Source organism: Dermacentor variabilis, chromosome 5 (assembly GCF_050947875.1).
Source record: "Dermacentor variabilis isolate Ectoservices chromosome 5, ASM5094787v1, whole genome shotgun sequence".
Taxonomy (NCBI): domain Eukaryota; kingdom Metazoa; phylum Arthropoda; class Arachnida; order Ixodida; family Ixodidae; genus Dermacentor; species Dermacentor variabilis.
Genome location: NC_134572.1, coordinates 169,124,880 through 169,145,026, shown reverse-complemented (window position 1 = coordinate 169,145,026; position 20,147 = coordinate 169,124,880). Strand labels below are relative to the sequence as shown.

General features: G+C 44.6%; 1 long non-coding RNA gene across 3 annotated transcripts; it reads right to left on the bottom strand.

Moving 5' to 3' along the window:
• Positions 1-12,429: 12,429 nt before the first annotated feature.
• Positions 12,430-14,916, bottom strand: LOC142583328 (uncharacterized). Of its 3 annotated transcripts, XR_012828597.1 has the most exons (5): positions 14,853-14,916; positions 14,689-14,780; positions 14,457-14,615; positions 13,741-13,900; positions 12,430-12,926 (listed from the first exon to the last, which is right to left on the bottom strand). It is a non-coding gene; the product is annotated as an uncharacterized LOC142583328 (long non-coding RNA). The 3 variants fall into 3 exon arrangements; XR_012828598.1 differs by lacking the exon at positions 14,853-14,916 and having other exon boundaries at positions 12,431-12,926; positions 14,457-14,562; positions 14,689-14,832; XR_012828596.1 differs by lacking the exon at positions 14,853-14,916 and having other exon boundaries at positions 12,431-12,926; positions 14,689-14,829.
• Between the last annotated feature and the right edge of the window lie 5,231 nt (positions 14,917-20,147).

Genomic DNA, 20,147 nt, shown 5'->3' with positions numbered 1-20,147 from the left:
GCTAATAACATGAAAACGGGCAGGAATTTGGCTATTCATTGGGCCCCACTGCAGGTGCAAGCCACTCTTCCGCCAGATGCGTGTTGTTCACAGGAATGAGCTATACAAATGCAGATAAAAACAATGATGTTTGAAAGTAGTAGAGTTGAACTATATTCTGCACAAACAGTGCTACTTGCGGTGCTGATAACTTATAGCTACAATTCATGGCTGCCCCACCATGCAAAGGCACTATTCTTGAATTAACTTCTATTTATGGTGGCCATATATTGCAAGTACATATCATCCACATTGTGTGCAATATGATTAAATGATGTCAACTGTGATAGCCATTCCTAATCTGAGATACAACAAAAGAACTAATATAGGCAACAAATTGTAATTCGAAAAGACAACCAGTGCACAGGATAAGTGACAGACTTCCTTTTATTGAACAAAAGTCGCATGTGTGTCACATGTCAACAGCAGTGGGTAGCAAGCTTTGGTGACAGAGGCAAAACTTAGAGAAATGCTACACTCATACTCAAATGTAAAACGGCCTACGACACAAAAAACATTATATTGTACTGAATGAAAGGACAAGACTCCATCCAAGAACACACTATGGCACCACATAATTGACATGGTGTAAAAGATGTTAACATGCCCTCTCCATAAAAAAAAAGAAACACTTAAAACCTGCCTTAAAAGGCAATGTGCAGTCTGAAAGCAAGGAAAAACAACCCAAAAAAGTTTTCGCTAAGTCTTTCAATGATTAAAATTGTCAAACTGTCTTGTCACTTCTTAATGAATCTGCACAGCGGAAAAGGATGAAAAGAAAGCCCAATAGCAGGGCCGCAGAAAATGTCACCAAATAAATAAACCTTGCTTACCAAGGATACTGGTTTAGTTGTCTGACTCTGCACAATAATTGCGTATGAGCTTTTCTTGTTTAGAATGGTTTAGCAGATCGCAGAAAAAATGGACATAAGAGCACCAGGTGCATGCATAGTCGATACACAAAGAGCCACTTACTTTTTTCTTACTTTTTTTCTCTACTACTATTCACGAATATGTAAGTGCCTTAATAGCACTGCTAAAATCCTACTGCAAAACACAAGATTGGGCAAGTTGTGGCATAACGAAAATTGGAGTTTCACTCGTACTGTGAAAGTGATGCAATAAATGGTTAAATATGCGCAGGAAGCTTGCTTCATTCGGTGTTTGTTGAAGTGAACACTTGCCAATGCAAGTCAGTAATCTCCTTTAAAGAAGTAAAATAAGTGGGAGTTGTGCCTCCCAGTGTTGAAGTGGAAAGACTAGTTTTCTTCCTCCTCTTTTACATCCAGACTTGGTCTCTGGTCTCCAGAAAAACAACCCTTTAGCTTCTTACTGCTGAATTAATTTGGTTTTCTCAAATCTATATTTGAGCTACCCATTGCTAGGTCTCGCGCTCTGCCCCATCAACCAGCCCCATCCAGTAAATCTGAGAAGCCAAGCACTAGAAGATTAATAAAGCAGATGTACCCAATCACTGTCATTACATGTAAGAAGAAAAATTAACATAGTACTGCCTTCACAAAGAAAAATTGACATAGTACTGCCTTCACAAGTGGGGAAAGTGATGAGTAAGAATTTGAAGGCGTGGACGCCAGCTCTATATACAGCACGCAGACATTGAACAGGTGTTAGCCAATCATGGCACCTGTTGGCTAGATTGCACTCTCCAGGATCGGTATTCGCCACGACTGTACCTTCAGCAGAGTGGCTGAAATGTAGAATTGTGGACTGCCAATCTTTCGATCATATGTTTGAATCCACACATCACAATGAGAACTTTATCTGCAATATTCTAGCAATAAATTTGGGGATTAGAGTGACAACACCAGTAGACATCAGAACCAGGGGAGTTGGCCCATAGCAGCTATTGGTGTAAAAAAGAAGACTGGCATAAGAAGAATTGAGATGTGCACGCTACATGCCTTTGTTCGGTAGTGTTCCACTACTTTGGTGCTACAGTTAATGATCTCGAATGAGTTCAAGGAGCAAGAATTTAGTCCAGAAAAAAATATTACGCATAACAGCTGTATCTAGTTGTATCATTTGCCTATGCCGCTGTATATAACCCTGTCCACACTGCTAGGAAGGGAAGCGTAGCGGAGGGCGGCAGAAAGTTGGGTGGGCGAATGAGGTTAAGAAATTTGCAGGGACAGCATGGCCACAATTAGTACATGACCGGGGTAGTTCGAGAAGTATGGGAGAGGCCTTTGCGCTGCAGTGGGTGTAACCAGACTGATGATGATGATGTCCACACTTTACCTAAAGCACATGAGTGGCATCCTAAACAAAATTGAGCTTTTGATATTGCTTTGGAGAAAATTAATCTGTTTCAGCCTAACAGTATGTATACATACTGCGCATACCTGCATTCGGTGTACCTTATCACCAACTGTTAAGTCACCTTCTTACCTCATCAGCGAATCACTCCTGCAACCAAGTGTGCTGGTCCGGGTTTTACCTGCATTTCCACCTGTGCAGTTGGTAAAAGTCTTTGGCTGTTTACTATAACTTCATATTCAAACATATGGTTGCATTAGAGGCTTTCACACCACTAATGACTGGGCAGGCTTCACGAAAGGCCACCAGTACCTCCTCATTGCAGACTGTGCTCAACATCCTTCTTGGTTGGACTGTGACTAAGAACCCATACATCTTTCCTCCAAAGCGGCTGGCATTGACGATGGTTTGATGCAGAAAGAGGCTATTGTCTTTCCCAGATGCTGGTTCAGCCTCGCGAGGCACATTCCTTCAGTCAATATGCACACTGTCAATGTGAGTGAGACTGATCAAAGGTCGTCTATGGTGTCAGGTTTCTTGCCTGGTTTCGGTAGTGGCATCATGACCAAGTGTTTCCACTTTGTGGGGAATTCCAATATTCCAGATTTCATTGATTACAAGCAATAGTGCTTGCTTCCTTGTTTCGGCAAGATTCCTCAACATCTGAAAAATGACTCCATCTTTGCCATGTGCACTTTAAGTGTTGACATGCTCGAGAGCATCAACAGGTTCTGCCATCGTATATAGAGGCTTTCCATTCCTTCCTTGGCAAGTGGTCATTAAGGTGCGTACAACTCAGGTGATGGTCAGTCACTGTGAGGTGGTCGGGGAAAACATCTGCCGCTTGTTCCTCAAATTTCTCATATGTGCACTGAAAATCGAGCAGCATGTTTTCAATAGTATTACAGTATTTGGTGCATCCTGTTATAGCCAAGAATGTGTTACAGCTTACTGAGGCCTATATGTTTAAATGACGCGCCCAGTAAGCTCTAGTTAGCATGTCGCTCTTTGCAGTGTGTAAAGGATGCGTTTTGCTAGCGATTCTTCAACACCTTCACATTCTGCACACTCAAGTGCATCACGGAAATGGTCCCAGCCTGAAACCCCGATTTTTATATGTGGCACATTTTCACCCCTACATCAAGTATTATATCACATAATGGTCGCTTCCTCTTGGGGCAGAGTCGCATTGACACTCTGGATGAAGGCCCTAGTTGCCCATGCTAGGTAAGTGTACTGCCCTTCTGGTTTGAATGGAGGGTATACCAGTTGGGATAGTTGGTGTCATTTGTTAATTTGAGGTCTGTGGTGTCTGCTTCGTCAAGGTGGCATCCTCTTGGCCGTATGTCTTTGCATCCCCAGTGTGGGTGATGTGCATTGAGCTCACCTCGACTGAGTATTACGTGCTTGTGAAAGCGAATTTGAAGCTGTCAAAGCCAAGTGAAGTCGCCTTGGCTGTGGTGCCTGGTTTTGGGACAGAGGTAGACCAATGTCAAAACGGCTTTTAGCCTGCAGCACACCACCGCAACTTTCTGATGAGACATATGTTTATTCAAGCCGTTTTTTCCTTGCCCTAATTCAATAATAGCCAATTTTAGCAGCTGCAAATCAAGCTGACTTCAGAAGACTGCTCATTTTTTAGCCACTTCTAGTAGATTATTGCATGGTTAATTTTCTAGTTGGGCATGACATGCTTCGTGCTTAAAAAAATGAACTGTTTAAAGAATTATTGGAGTAATATTAGGACAGGCAATTCTGACTGAGTCATCACTGCTTTTGTCGCAAAATGTGGCAATGAGCTAGGCAGATGCTGTCACGAAACCATAGGTTGTACAAGTACAGAAGAAACAAAATTGGAGTTGTGAAATTCAAAGCCATATTTTTACAGCCTCTCTTTATACTGCTGACATTAGAGAGCTTTAGATTAGTGGACGCAAGCAGCGTGTGTAGACAAGCACCATGTATGGGTATTTCTGGCACCCATGTGGTTTGCATAACCAAGCAGCACACGAGTCGCTTGCGTCCTCTTATGCAGTACTATTATTTTCATTGTAAAACTACCAATATCAAAGTAAGTCTGATCAGCCTGCATCAATATGCTAGAAATTTTTAAGCACTTAAGGTGTGTTGGTTGAATGTTTAAAGCACTTCACCACACCCTTGGTCACTAGACTTGAACTTTCCAGTATTACTTGCTAATCAACTCTTGAGGTGTTTACGTTGCTTTTCTGTGCTGTAAGATTAGTTTGACAGTCCTAATAGAATTGTTAAAGTGAAGGTGTGAGCTGTTGTATTGGCCATGTCATTCTATAACTGTTAGATCTGACACTGCCAAAGCACTTGGCAACATTAATCAGCTTCACCTCACTATATATATGTATTGCGGTAGGACCATTCAGCACGTGAAAATAAAAATACCGGCAAATAGAGAGTTCGAGAGCACCTGAGATTATAGTAAAGCGGGCGGGGCAGTATGTTCAGGGTAACAAATGTGTTGCGGTGAAGTTATTGCAGACGTATATACACATTCATTCGTCCCAACTTTGCACCGAACCCTGCGTCCCGTTGCTAAAACTAAGAGCGCGAAAAACGGGCACAAATGCAGCTGAAGATTACAGGGCACAGTATTAGGCTCCACCTCACTGTGCTTATCGCGCCCTTAGTACGAATAATATTAAACATCTACTCTGCATTTCGTGGAATTCTGGCAGATCATGTGACATCACTAAAGCTCCGTTATGTTCACAGCACTACGCGATAATTGTCATAAAGCCCACGATAAAAGTAAATCACATGAAGTGACGGATAGTGCACTAGCGCTAAACACGATTGAAAACATGCGCTGCCCTATTTCAAGGACGCGTGAACAGTTGTGAGCAAACACCACCTTAAGCATTATATTACTTACGTAAGTCGTGGCGAAAAACACGTGCAACACCTCCGCCTACGAGTCCCGTCAAGTAAAAGTGCATGTGCGATGTGATGACGCTGCCGAAAAGGGGCGAACACGACGACGCTGCTGCACAGCGCCGGTTCGCAAATTGCATTGCCGAGGCGCTACGCCACTTAAATATTTCAATCGTCAGCACCAATGAATTCTTCAGAAATACGGATCTCACACCACCAGAGTTCACCAAGACTTAAAGCCGACATGCCACACCACTATTACTGCGCGACTTTTAGCCAACAAATACTGAACCCACTGCGGAGACACATGACCAGCGGTCGGCGTGGGCCGGAGATTCAACGCACGCCACGGCATCGCGGTTCGCAGAACTTCGCTGCCTAGGCGCTAGGCCACTTCGACGTTTCAATTGTCAAGGAAGCACGGGTCACACAACGCAGATTCTGTACCGCCAGAGCTCACCGAGGCGAAAGCACAGATGGCGAAAGCCGCACTGTCGCATCACCACTACTCGCGGCTTTCCCGCTAAGTAACTACAACCAACACACAAGCAACGCAAGCACAATCACATAAGCAACGTTGAACAACGCGCGGTCCGCGCGAGCCGGTGAACGATCACGCTGAGAACGAACACGCCACGGCGTCTCTCGGCGCAACCATCATGCCTTCTCAAAAGTCCCTAAACGATCCTGTCCCTAGGCACCTAGGATCAGGTCACGTGAGGGATTTTTGTACGACAATTAGACGCACGCGTGCCGGTACAGCGGGCGTGGCACTTGCGGAGACGACGGACGTTTGCGCGCATGCGCGAGTAAGAGGGGGTGCGAGAGAATAAATGTGGGGACTTTTGCTCCTTGAATATACGATTCTTCCTTGCACTACGGAGGAGTTTCTTAGCGCGGGTTGTATCCGCTTGTCCCTAGGCGTGCCGGCAGAAGTCGCGAAGCGCTGTAGTGCTGAAATAGGGTGGCTAGAATCTAGCCACCTAGCTGAACTTAGCATCGCAAGTTGGCGGCTCGATGCAAATATATTTATTCAATCGTGTTTTTTTTTTTGCTAATTAGAAGAACGTGGCATTATTTCGCATTATTGGCGGCGCCTCCAGGACACCAAAGTGGCTACGGGGACATCAAAGCTATGGTGGCTAGAAGGAGAGGTGTCAGCTTCGGCGCGCCGGAGAGGGCGCGAGAATTCATCCAGATGCGGCGGCGCTGTTGTCGGCTCCGAGAACTCCGAGATGCCCTCCGCGCTCGCGCGCGCGCGCGTAGCAGCCGTTTTTCGTTGCAGCTATTTCACGATACCGTGCGGATTACAACAAATGCTAGTTGGCACACTTTTCTGACGGCTCGCTGCAAAGCCTGTATTGGCACTGAAAACTATGTTTTAACTTGCTTCCCTGTATATTAGCTGCGTGCGCCGCTGGCACCCCGAAGCGCTGGAAGATAGCGAATCAAATGACTTCTTTGATGCCGCAGTGTTCTCCATGACGTCTCAATTCAGGTAGAAGCATCAGCAACCATACTTGAGCGCTTTATTTTGATGACTTGCACATCGAAAAGCAAGGTATATTTCGTACAAGCTTCAATAAGCAAGACATTTATTTTGACACACTCTTACAATTGAACGTCTAAAACACCATCAAAAGAAAAATAAAGAGAAAATATGCATCAATGTAGGGGAGAACTGCAAGTTATACAAAACTGAGCTTAAGAGGAAGCTTTAGCTCGGGTGCTCCTATCTAAATACATGTAAAAGGAGAATTCGTTTTTCTCGGCAACCACAGCACCAAATTTGACGGGGTTTGTTGCATTTAAAAGAAAAATTTAAAATCTAGTGACTGTTGGTTTCAAATTTTCGATTTAGGTCGTCAATTTTTTATTAAAAATTGGCAAAAATCGAAAATTTTCAGAAAACGAAACTATCAAGTTTACAACTCTGTAACTCAGCAAGAATAGGTGATATCGCAATACTGTGAATTGTACTTAATAGCACATCTAAAGCGGACAAATTTGACATCTTATGCATGAATCTCAAAAAAATTTATTAATATGTAATTACAACTTTTGCAGAACACTCGTAAACAACGTAACAAACTCACGTAAGATGTAAAATGAGATACGAAATTTGTCCGCTTTGAATGATCTAATGGGTGCCGTTTACAGAACCGCGATATCTCTTTTTGATGCAGAGCTATTAGTTTGTAAACTTCGTGCTTCTATATTTTTCAAACTTCTGAAATTTTGTAAATCTCTTTAACAAAATGCAAGCCCTAAATCAAAATTCCGCTTCCAACAGTCACTAGAATTTAACTTTCTCTCTCAAAAGCAACTAATTTCGTTAAAATCGGTCCAGGGGTTATCTCAGAAAAACGTTTTTGCGTTTTTACATGTATTCGAATAGGCCGCGTCGGAGTTGGGCCCGAGCTAAAGCTTCCTCTTAAGGAAGTAAATAAGGCAAGTAAAAAGAACAGTCAATATGCAATGCCAAAATGGCATACACAAATGGAATTGAGATTTGATTGGCAAACACAGATGCAGCCATAAACCAGTTTATGAAAATTGATTTCTGCCTATGTCAAACACACAGCCAGATTGTGAGATCAAATTTGCTAATGGGATCTTTGTAATAATTAATGTGAATAAGACATTACTAAAGAGTTAACAGACGACACAATGTGGATACGTACAATAAAATAAAAAAGAAAACCTTAATTGTTGGCTGTGTTAACGTTATGAAAGTTAAGTAGTACGTCTCAACTTCAAGAACTTCATCTTTTCTCTCTTTCATTTTTGGATGGACGCATTTTCTCCAGCTACAAGAAAATGCATCTTTGTCAGTGTGAAGAAGCGAATGATTTGATTCGTTATTTCCACTTTGTGCTGCTCGCAGCCGACTATATTTAACCTCTTCACAGACAGGCAAGACATGAGGTCCATGATGCTATCAGTTTTCAACTTGTTGAAACTGAAGCAATAGGTAAAAGCATCAGAATACAGGGGAGTCGCTCAACCTGAACTCGACCAACCCTTCACCATATCCGAAATCCGGAGGGTGTTGAGTGAACTAAATCGGAAGTCAGCCCCCGGTCCTGATGGAGTAACAAACAGATCACTTAGAAATCTCGATGAGCCGTCAATTGAATCGCTGACAGACTTCATCAATGAAGCATGGATCTCAGGCGAAGTCCCAGAAGAATGGAAAACTTCACAGGTTATACTAATACCGAAACCGGGTAAACCGCCAAGCTTGGACAACTTAAGGCCAATATCACTTACATCATGCGTGGGGAAGGTCGCTGAACACGCAATCCTTAACAGGCTAAAATACCACTTAGAGGACAATAATATATACACTCACAACATGCTGGGTTTTAGGTCCGCACTTTCCACGCAGGATGCCATGAAGCAAATTAAACACCACATTCTCGACGGATATTCTAGAAATACTAAGGCCATACTGGGGTTAGACTTGGAAAAAGCGTTCGACAGCATCAAGCATGAGTACATCCTCAGAACGATAGAAGACATTGGACTCGGATCGAGGATGTTTAAATACATAAAATCCTTTCTCGAAGCACGCACAGCGAAGATAAAGGTCGGAGACACAAACTCGGAAGTGGTTCAGCTCGGAGGTCGAGGAACCCCCCAAGGATCGGTGATCTCTCCCGTCCTTTTCAACCTGTGCATGATTGGTCTGTTCAGAAAGCTGGGCAAGATTAACGGCATTGACCATACCATATATGCTGACGATCTCACTGCATGGTGTGCTGGTGGCAGTGAAGGGCAGATACAGGACGCACTGACTGAAGCGATCAAGACGGTGGAAGAATACCTCAGGCCCACTGGACTCAGGTGCTCCCCACATAAATCGGAGTTGCTACTTTATAGACGTGAAAAGGGGCGCAGGCCTAAGGGCTGGAAACCTCTATCGGAAAGCAATGTACACCTACATACAGAAAATGGTGCCAATATACCGAGAGTCAACGTGATCAGGGTACTAGGCTTTTTCATTGATGCAAACGGTGGAAACCAAACCGAGGTCAAGAAAATCACCCTTAAAACGGATAACGCGTGCAGGATGATCATACGCCTGGCAGGAAGACACAAGGGCATGAAAGAAGATAACCTCATCAGGTTAATCAACTCTTTCGTACTCTGCCATATATCATACGCCGCTGCCATGTACAACTGGGCGCAGTTTCAACTCAAGAAGCTTGACGCCGCGATCAAGAAGGTTGTTAAAAGCGCATTGGGGCTCCCAATTCGAACCAGCACTGCAAAATTGCTCAAGTTGGGAATACACAACATGACCATGGAGATCGCGGAGGCTCAAGAAACATCACAAATAGCGAGACTATCTACAACCAGCACGGGAAGATCAATCCTCGACAAGATCATGATCAACCCCATTACGGATCCAGCACAGTACGTTAAAGTTAATCAAGAATTCGCAGACAACATAATTGTCGCACCGCTACCCAGGAATATGCATCCAAAACATAACATCAACAGGAGAGTCGCACGAGCCAGGGTGTTAATCGAGAAAATGGATAAAGGGGGCAGAGGAGCCTGCTTTGTCGATTCGGCTGCCTACAAAGATCGAACTAAGTTCGCGGCGGTGGTAGTGGATCATCAGGGCAATTGCACCAACTGCGCCACGGTCTACACTAACAAACCTGAAGACGCTGAACAAGTTGCCATTGCATTGGCACTAACAGACGATATATATATAGATTCATCGAAATATATAGCAACTCGAAAACAGCTATTAGAGCTTTCAATAGGGGAAAGATTGCCCCACAGGCTGCAAGAATAATTAACAAAAGGCAAACAAATGTTACACGTTACATTTATTGGTTCCCGGCGCACCTTGGTTCACTTGATAGCATTCCTGTCAATCCAAATGAATCGGCCAACAGCGTCGCCCGCGACCTTACAGACTGGGCCGCTTTTAGATATGGTTTTGATTCTGCTGGATTGGAGAACCTACAGAGAGATACGCTCATTACATACAATGAAATTACAAAACATTACTGCATGGGAAGGAGGGAGTTTCCACCCCCTCACTATAGGCTAAACAGAGCACAGGCAGTTACACTTAGGCAATTACAGACAGAGTCTTATTATTCACCTGCACAAATAAAGGAATGGTATGCCATTGCAGACATGAATATTATATGCAAAGCTTGCAAAAAGGATATATGCACACTTGAACATCTGCTCTGGGTGTGTGGGTCGCTCGGCCCTGGCATTTCCCGGAATAGGTTTTTAGGAATGATCAGATCTCCAGATCATATCCCCCAAGTCCTGGCTGTCCAGTACGCCCGTGATAGGGCTAGGAGGCTTGACCTCCCGGTCCCAACATGGGACTAGCCAGGCAGGTGGCAACACCTTGTACAGGACAAGAATAAAGTTTTTCCTCCTCCTCCTCCTCCTCCTCCTCCTCCTCCTCCTCCTCCTCCATAGCTTTGACCAGGTCTGCTAGGGACTCAGACGGGTACAGGAGGCTACCTCTATCTATGTAACGTGCGAGGCATGACTCTGCCGGAAGCAAGCTCGAGTCCTCTGTGTGAAGCAACAGCCTGCTACATTCGTTGCACTTCCGTCTTTTTCAACATCTTCCGGGCCACACAGCCACTGACGTAATAAGTGATACGGGAGTCACTTTTGTGTTCAATGATTTCAGCATGGTCACCTAGGGCTCTTAACACCAGATGGTCGTGTCAGCAACGAATATGTAAAGAACGCCTGCAAATGCGACAGCGACACTTCAAGTTCAGTGACACCCAGGGCAATGCCGCACGTTACCATGGCTGTTTGCCAGCCTAATGGCTTCGGTAAAATGCGAGTCAACTTCGCGTTTACTTTCTTCAGTGATGAAGTTTTAAGGGGCCTGTATGTCTACAACAGCCATGCACCTCCAAAGGGCTCTTAACGAGTTAGCAACGAATATGTAAAGGAGGCCTGTAAATGCGACACTTCAAGTTCAGTGACACTCAGGGCAATGCCGCACGTAACCGTGAGTGCTTGCAAGCCTAACGGCTTCGAAAAAATGCGGGCTTGTTTTGGCAAGAGGCCGGGACAACAACTCTAGCAGCGTAGAGGAGTAAATCGTTCTCCAGAGTTAGCTGGTGTCGCTGCTCGTTGAAGGGTTTTAGGTCCACTGGTAAATCTCGCCTGGAGGGCCACTCTTTTTTCTTACTCCACCGGCGAAGTTGTGCACAAACAGGGTCTGTTAAAGGGAAGCTGAAGAGTCTGTCGAATTCAATAAGACGCTCATATACGGATGCGGGAACCTTATAAACCATGTAGGTAAAATTTGGGGGTTTTTTTTTTTTTCAATTCCACCAAGCTGACACCCCAACTGCCGGATCAAGAGGGCCTTCGGAAGTTCGAGGAACAGTATACCGGAAACGTCAAAGGAAAAACTTCGACAGAGGTTACGAAGTGCAAAAAGTGGGATCACGGGGGATTTCCACAGACTCGCCGTTGATGACATGCTTGTAGATACGGACGACGAATCTCTTGTCGAAATGAGCCTCGCACACAACGCAGTTCTTCTCCAATCGCACACTCCCAGGTCCTGCGTCGTTCATCGTCGACGCGAACAGCGAAGAGACACGCCTTCTTCCCTTGTTTGCGGGCCATGCGGTATACATGCGTATATTTGAATGAAAGAATCTGAATCTGATGCTGCTTCTGTCCAAATGAGGGATGGGGGACTTGTCAAGCTGTTCAATGGACAGCTTTTTTTCCTCCACCTCTCCATCTGTATCTTACAAGCTCTGTAATCGTCGGTTAAAATTGCGCTGTAGCTCCGCCCCCCGTCGAATGCCGCGCGCTGCTGCTGACGCTGACGATGCGAGCGGAGACCGGAAACAGCGGTGTTGTGACGTCAACTCTAGTGTTTTGTTCCTTCGCAGCCTGCGCGACCGTGCCTGACCGTGCTTGTTTCTGCGTGCGTGCCATCGTAATCTCCCAAGCAACAAAAAGACCGTGGCAAAAAGTCGGCCCGGCGTCTCCGGCCGACTGCAAAACGGTTGGCCCGACCTCGGCAACCAAGGGCGGCCCAGCTTTGGGGATTGACATTGGCCTAACGTCGGCCGATCGTCGGCAATCGATGTAGGCCCGACCACTGTGGCCGACTTGGCCGACGGCGTCCCATACGAGGGCCTACCAAGGCTTTAGGTTCGTAGTCAGTCGGCCAGCCGTAGGGCCATTCTATTTGGCCAACGCAGCCGAGCGCATGCCACACGCGGGCCAGCCATGGCCCTGACGACAATAATGGTCGGCATTGCACCGGCCCGGTGCTGAAAGCCGACGTTGCTTTTGACGCCCCGAATAATCGTAGCTTTTGCATCATGCATTTACAACAGCATGTGCATCATGCATCATGCTTGTGTGGTGGCCGTCATAGAAGTACCACACGAAAGCGAACGCTTTTTTGTACTTTTCATGCCACATAAATGCCAGGCAAAAGATTCTGATACAGGTCTTTATTTCTTGTAATTGTCTTAAATTGGATATGTACACCGACACGTTCACAAGTTTCAAACACTAGTTCATATTTGGTGGGCTTGAAGCAGGGTCACGGCGCCTTCTTTCATTCCGGCCTCCATCCCTGTCAGCTGCTCCAACCAACCAGCGTTTTGCGACTCTAGCCACTGATGCTAGTGAAGCGTCAGGGAACGTGCTCCTCACAAATGCTGCAAAAAAGCGGCACATATAAGAAAGCTGCCCCCGCTTTATAGTTCAGTTGGTGAGTCGCATTCCATTTGAAGAAGTGAAACAATCAAAAAGATCATAAGTCAGATATTCACGAAACATTAAAGAAACGACAACAAAGCAATATTAGTGACGTGCAAATCAGTATCGAAGCTGTCAGGAAGAGTGGCTGGACGACACAAATCGTGTAAGTACCGGATAGTTGGTAATTTATATGTCGTTAGCAATAGCGGGAACTGAACACGGAACCATAGCAAAACACGCATACACAGTGGCTACTGTGTCTATAGGTAGCGCGGCTATTTACACCACGATAGGTCTTGTTGCTTCCCGTGAGCACTGTATGAAACAGCCGAGTTGAAACGCTGAGACAAAGAACGCGCCGGAGCCCGGAGCGCGCCAAGCGGCACAAGGAGGTGAATAGGTAAATGTGGAGAGGCAAGAGGGGAAGCTTATGGCATGATACATATACTTGCTGACATGATGGCAACGATGATAGGTCTATGTTTTGCAGAAAACAGTTAGCATACATGGGTTAAAGCAGAAACAGCATATACAGCATATATTATATGGTGAAGCAAAACAAACTCCTCAAAAGCAGTGGCAAAATATGGACGCCGCAAGTAGAACTCACTTATTACGGCATTATTTTATTAAAGAAAATGCTAATACTGGACGCAGCAAGATGCAATAAGCAGCAGCTTGTTTGAATGAAGAAAAAAAAACTAAGCATGCAGTTGGTACCGATGTTCGCAACGTGCACTAGAAAGCTGATTGTTATGCCATATTTCTTACTTATATTCGTGATGGCCATGAGCTTCACGAAGGCGTGCTTCCTCCCCTGCGACCCTTTCCAGCTGAACTGCAGTGCAGCTTCATTTGTAAGTATGCCCTGCAGAATAGTGCTCACGGCACGACCGGTGTCCGTTCCTCCGTATCTGGAAAAAAAGTTCACCTGCACGAACCAGCGCACGTAGAGTTAAACCAGACATCCAAATACGTGGTTATCGTGGTCTGTAAAAAATAATGGCCAGGATAAGAAACGCTCTCGTTTTAAATGTTTTAACCACATAAAACAAATATATCTAGAAACAACGTTCTATGACAGAATGGCATATGGCTGCGGTATTGTATGAATGACAAAATGAAAATCAACCAAATATTAAACATGAATACATAGTTTCTCTAAAAAGAAAACACAGCATGTTATTCACCATCTGTTCCATGCGGGAATCTGAAGCTAAGTATTCCTCTAAGATACGCTTTAGAGCCGCCCAAGGAAACATGAGGACAGGAAGGATAGGTTTACCGACTTTGGTCGGAATATCAGTGAAAAAAAAACCATCCAGGCAGCGCGATAAATGAATACAACACACAGTTGCACAAACAAAATAGCACGCAGACTGCCACGAGACAAATGTATAGGTATACATAACGTCGAGACCGCGGTGACAAAGTATTACACGTAAACTACGAAAAGGCAACAAAAGAAAAATTGAGGAAGAACTTACATATGGGCTATCCGCAGGGTTTCACATACGTGTCTTCTTGTCTGATGTTCCTAGATCTACTCTAGTCCACATGCGGTGAAGCGCGCCACACACAATCCATTCTTACCTGCAATGCACCAGACGTATATCATACAGGTATTTACAGTTATGTTTTTTCATCTGTGGGAAGGAACGAAAGCAACTTCTAATTAATTATGACTTTTCCGCAATAATAACCAGACGAGCGTCTTACCCGATTTCTTCCCGAATGGTGATAACAGTTCCGAGCGTAGCAGGTCATTCGCACACTGTGCTTCAATTTAAGCAGTGTCGTTCCAGTGTTTCCTAGAGAAAAATTGACGAGAATACAAGACGAAAAAATAATATTCGAAATATATACATGAAAGTACGTCTCACATTTCCCTGTCCCAACTGTCGAACGCTTGATCCGTTCTCATGTAAAGCCTCTTTTTTTTTCTTCCTGTCAGAAAAAATAAGCCCGAAAAACAAGGAGTTTATCATACGTGGCAAAACCATTTACACAATACAAAGCGACCTTTGGTCACTTGAAAAAGACAGTCATGCATTACACAACGTGAAATTAAAATGCCACTTACGAGTACGTATATCTTGAACGGCGAGATACGGCGGCTCCACTGCATGGAAAGGGCTTGCGCTGTTCTTGTCACTTTTGTGTAGTTTGCGTTTATATGCGCAGTCCATGATAGCAGAAATGCACCAACTAGTCTACCAAGAGACGCGGAACGAGCTGGCATCCAGAGCTATTTGGCGGCAACTCACGCAACTGCTTGCGCCCCCGCGCCATTTGGCGGGAACTCGCCTGCGCCCCTGTGAGCAGGCGGCGTTGGCCTGACGAAGAAAATATAGACAGCAAGGAAAGCCCCGTTTCGCTTTCTCGCCCCGTCCTCGCTGGTGGGAGCTGATGCTGACAGAGAGAATCGCCCGTCCCTGCTTTCCAAGAACCTCTTCATTCCTTCTGGGAGAGGCGACAGCCCAAGACGACCTCGGTTCCCCACACTTTTCCTTTTTTTTCTTTTTTGAGGCGCTTCCTGTGAGCGCGTTGCCGTTTCCTTTTGGTGTGTGTGCTGTGCACGTGCGTGCGTGCGTGTGTGTAATGAAAATCTGCGTTCTATATTTTGCAGGGTTTGGTAGCTCTATACGAATATGTATATACCTTATGTGAACAATAATTTTGACCTCTTCAACGCTATGTACGTTAGCATGTAGGTTCTGTTTTCTTGTTTGGGAGTATTGTACAAATATCGTATAATCTTGATTGGTTTCCTTTCGTACTTGCTCAGTATTGTATACCTGTTATTACCGGGTGCAATTGTCTTTGTTTTAAAAGTGTCGCTGTAAAGGCTCTGCCAAGCGAAAGGGGGCTGCGGCTTTGTCAATCTGTATCTGACAGCTTTTTCTGCGCCTCTGCTGTCTGTACCTTTACAAGGCAGAAATAAATAATTTGAATTTTAATAAGTATTTATCGTCAAAGCATCACGTCTATATGTGCACGAAGTTCGATAGGTGCATGCATGCATACACAGTCAATACGCTTTCCAGAGAGCTTTGCACGAAAATGGTAGATATGCTTCACAGGAGACGGCGCTTGAAAAAACACTCATGATATACCATGAATTTATTAATTCTTAACTGCTTGATTGTTGAACGTCATTAGTTAATTGAGCGAAAATTGGAAGAATTTGATCTAACTCTAGTTCTTCCCAATCAAATCCACGTCGACAGCAGAAATGCTCTATTTTATGATTTACATTGATTGGCATGCAGCCTTAATTATTCTTAGACGAATCGACAATAGCTAGAAAAATTGCAGATTTTGACATCTCTTCACAATTCGCCTTCGTATAATCGCTTCTTTCACCCTTCCCAGAGAAAACATCTAACTGAAATGTTTCCTAGAACTGTACAGTCCACGAGTCGCCTGCGCTTAGTTCGTTTGAAGATTTTTTCTGTGCTGCGACAGGGCCGTTTACAATTAACGCGCCGTTCGCGAACAATTTTGCTTGACTCTTTCTGCAGTTCAGATGACTATTACGAGAACTGTCTAATGCAATATCCACTTGATTAAATTTTGTTCCCCGTTAAATAGTTATTTTCTCGATAGTTTAACTACAAAAGAAGAAAGCAATAATGAACGACACAATAGTGTTGCAAACATATCCGTTTTTGAAGTATTGAAATCTTGTGCTTTTTGGTAAAGCAAATGTAATACTTACGCGATATGTCTTCTTCTTGCGACTTGCACACTGGTCTCCACGTACTCTTGCTCTCATAATAGTGGTCGTTGCATGCGCACCCGCATATATGGCGAAAATAAATTTGATTCTGATTTCATTATTCACTCTAATTACTAGAGTTCTATCAGTCCAGAAGAAAACACAGAACCATCCTTTAGCCGGAAGGTGATCTAACTGCCAGATGAACTGTCACTAACGTCTGTATGTGATGGTTGCTGTTTTTCCCCGTGTGATGAACCGCCGTCATCGCTTTTGTATAGCTGGTATATATTCCGTCATTATATATATTCGTCCTTCAACATTTGTTACGCAAAAGCAACAACAACAAAAAATTGCTACCTCTCACTTCTTCGAAGCACTGCGCAGCCTGTCGGAACGCACTGGCGCGTGTGAACGCATGGCCTGAAGGTTCAATTTCAAAGTGTTGTTCAATTGCTGCCTGAACCACTCGTGAAGACCTTTCGTGCCCCGTTACTTTATTATGCTAGCTTTTCTTGTGACCGATGACAAGACATTAAATTTGGCGGCCTCTGCAAGACTAAGCTGCACCAACACAGCTTCTTAAATATACGAATTGGCTCAGCGGCTGTCGGACAGTGTGCATGGTCCCTTGTGGCACGTCACTAAAAAACCAATTAAACGCTTAGCGTATATGCACAAAATGACGCGACCACTAATATAACATGAGAGGGGACTTTCGGTCTCACAAAAAAAACGATATATATATATATATATATATATATATATATATATATATATATATATATATATATATATATATATATATATATTACACGAAGTGCGCATGCGCACAAGCATGATGCATGATGCATGCGCATCATGCATCATGCTTCGGGTATCACGCTGTTCCACCAGCTTTTTTGACTTCCTTTTTGTTTTCCAACAAACGTGTTGCTTCTCCTTCCTAATTTCTCTCGTCATTACATTTAGAAGCTCACTGTATTCCCACTTTTTGCTTGGCCATTTGCCGTGTTCTTTCTCGACTGCCGCGGCTATATTTGTTATTTGTTGAGCGTTCAAAGTTGGACTGGCCATTCTTCGCTCCGTGCTCTCCTTCACAACTACATATCCCATTTTCAAAATGGTGCGTTTATGGCCAGTCCTTGTGTTACTACAGTCTTACTCGCCAATGGCTCAACTTATCTCAACTGATCTGAACTTATCATAAATATCTTCCGTCATCAGACAGTAACCAATAGTCGATTGCCTATTTCCAACTTCCCATCTGATCTGACCATCAGATTTACGGCCCGTAATTACGATAACGAGGTTACGTTGCTCACAAAGGTCCAGCAATAACTTCCTGTTGTCGGTATAAACGTCTAGATCCTGTATGTGGGCATTCATGTCATCTAACAGGGTAATTTCGGCATTATTTCGGAAAACGCCTAATATCAGCACTTAGGCATTCCGCTAAGCCTTGGTTCTTCTCTCTGCAATGTTTTCTCGTTCATAAATACGTTAAGCCCAGCCAAGTTTTATTTCCACTCATTGTGCCTGAAAACCAAAGATGCCCTTGACACTTTGAATATGCTTTTTCCCATTTGAACATTCCGGCCCCCCTCCCTTTCCTTTCGATTTAGTTCTGTTGCAACCTTCCCAAACATAATTCTCAATGACTGGTGCATCTTTTAAGTCTCTAAGGTGCGTTTTTTATAATCGCATACACCCCGATTTGTTCTCTATTTAACTGCTCCTCAATTTAAAAGCGCTTTTCCTTTCTTCTGGCGCCCTGCATGTTTATGCAGCCTATTGCATGGCGAGCTCGCATTTTTTTTCCACCTTTCTCTGTGGTACTAATCTGAGGTACCGCCACCTACCGGCCGTGGCCACTCAGACAGACCTCAAATGGCAGCTAGAAAAGGGCTTTGACTTTCAGTTTCCGCGCAACAGAATTATGTTTTCCCGCATACTCGATTTGCAATCCGAAGTTATCATGTCTGAAGCTTGTGCTTAAGTTGTATTTTACGCATTTTCTGACAATTTACCCTCAAAGATTCATTTAGTTCCATAAGGCTCTTGCGCTTGGCGGGGGCCATGTATGCTGCACTTCCGTATACATGCGTGCCCGCGTTACGTACGTCGCTTGTGCTGTAGTGGTGGTTGGTTCCTGAGTAACGTCGTCTAACGTCGACAATCGTTTCGTTGTACATCCACTTTCACAGGGTGCAATGGAGGAGGGCTTTACTTTTTTTTTTTTGCTAAGAACACTGCAGGGAACCTGCTGAGAAATATGCGCACAAAGCCACAAACGTGCGAAACCCGCGCACAGCGTAGGCAGAATGTAGCTGTGATACCTTACGTTCACACACTATCCCACAGTTTGGAAAAGGTGGCTCAGCGTTACGAGTGTTCGCTGCTCCCCATAAGCTGTAAAAGCTTTGTAGAATGACCGACCCGGAAGCAAGCCAGTAACGTGACTGCGGCATAAAGCACAGGCCGCCTTTTATTGAATACGCATAAGGGGTAGTCTATGAAATTCTTTTAAGGTGCGGAATAGTGTACATTGGCCATACTGGGAGATGTGTTAATGATAGGTTAAGGAAGCACGCAAACAATGTAAAAAAATCCGCGTGAAGGAAAAGATTTCGAAGGTTTTCTGGCAAGTCATTGTCTGACTTGCAGGGACTGTTCGCCCGACCTTGTAAACACTTTCGTTATTAAGAAGAGTAAAACTCGTGTTATACGGGAAATCGCAGAATCTGAACCGATTTCTAGAAGTGAACTTGAACTTTATTTCCATCATCGATGGAGGAGAGAAAAAAAAGCTGTGTAAGCATGGGGATGTGTCAACATGGCATCCATCACGCTGTCAGACAAATAGTTGGCATATTAACGAATGCGCAGATGATTACACCGGGCTCGGACAGCATGTATATATTCTTGATTCATTCACAATAAATGTTTTTGGAAGTTCAGCACCCATCCTTGTCCTCTCGTCTCCGTCCGTGTCTTCTTGCGCTACCGCCTTTTCAAATTCTTAGGATATATCACGCACTTTCCACTGTGTGTTTTGCGGGGCAAGGAGTAGTATACGCGCGCCGGCGCGTTTCGGCGGCAGGGAGCCCGCTCCTCTCCCCAGCCCCGCTGTAACATGATCGCCGCCTGCACGGCATGAATGGACCCCGCCTGCTCTCGCGCGACGTGTTGGTGGGGGGAGTGAGGGGGCTGTGTTCGTCTTTACATTCGGGGTCGCGGAAACCAGGCGGTTCGCTTGCCGCCGAACTCACAACTTTCTTTACCAGTGATCCAAGAAGAAGCTGAAAAAGAAAGAAAAAAAAGGCCAGAACAAGTTTCGTCCCCTCAGGCTCCGGAGAAAAGCATTCCGTCCGCAAGCAGCAGCGCGAGTTCGAAACGAAAGGAGACTTCACAGTCTTGAGCAGCGCCGCGCCGTCCGTCACGAATCACCCGAAGA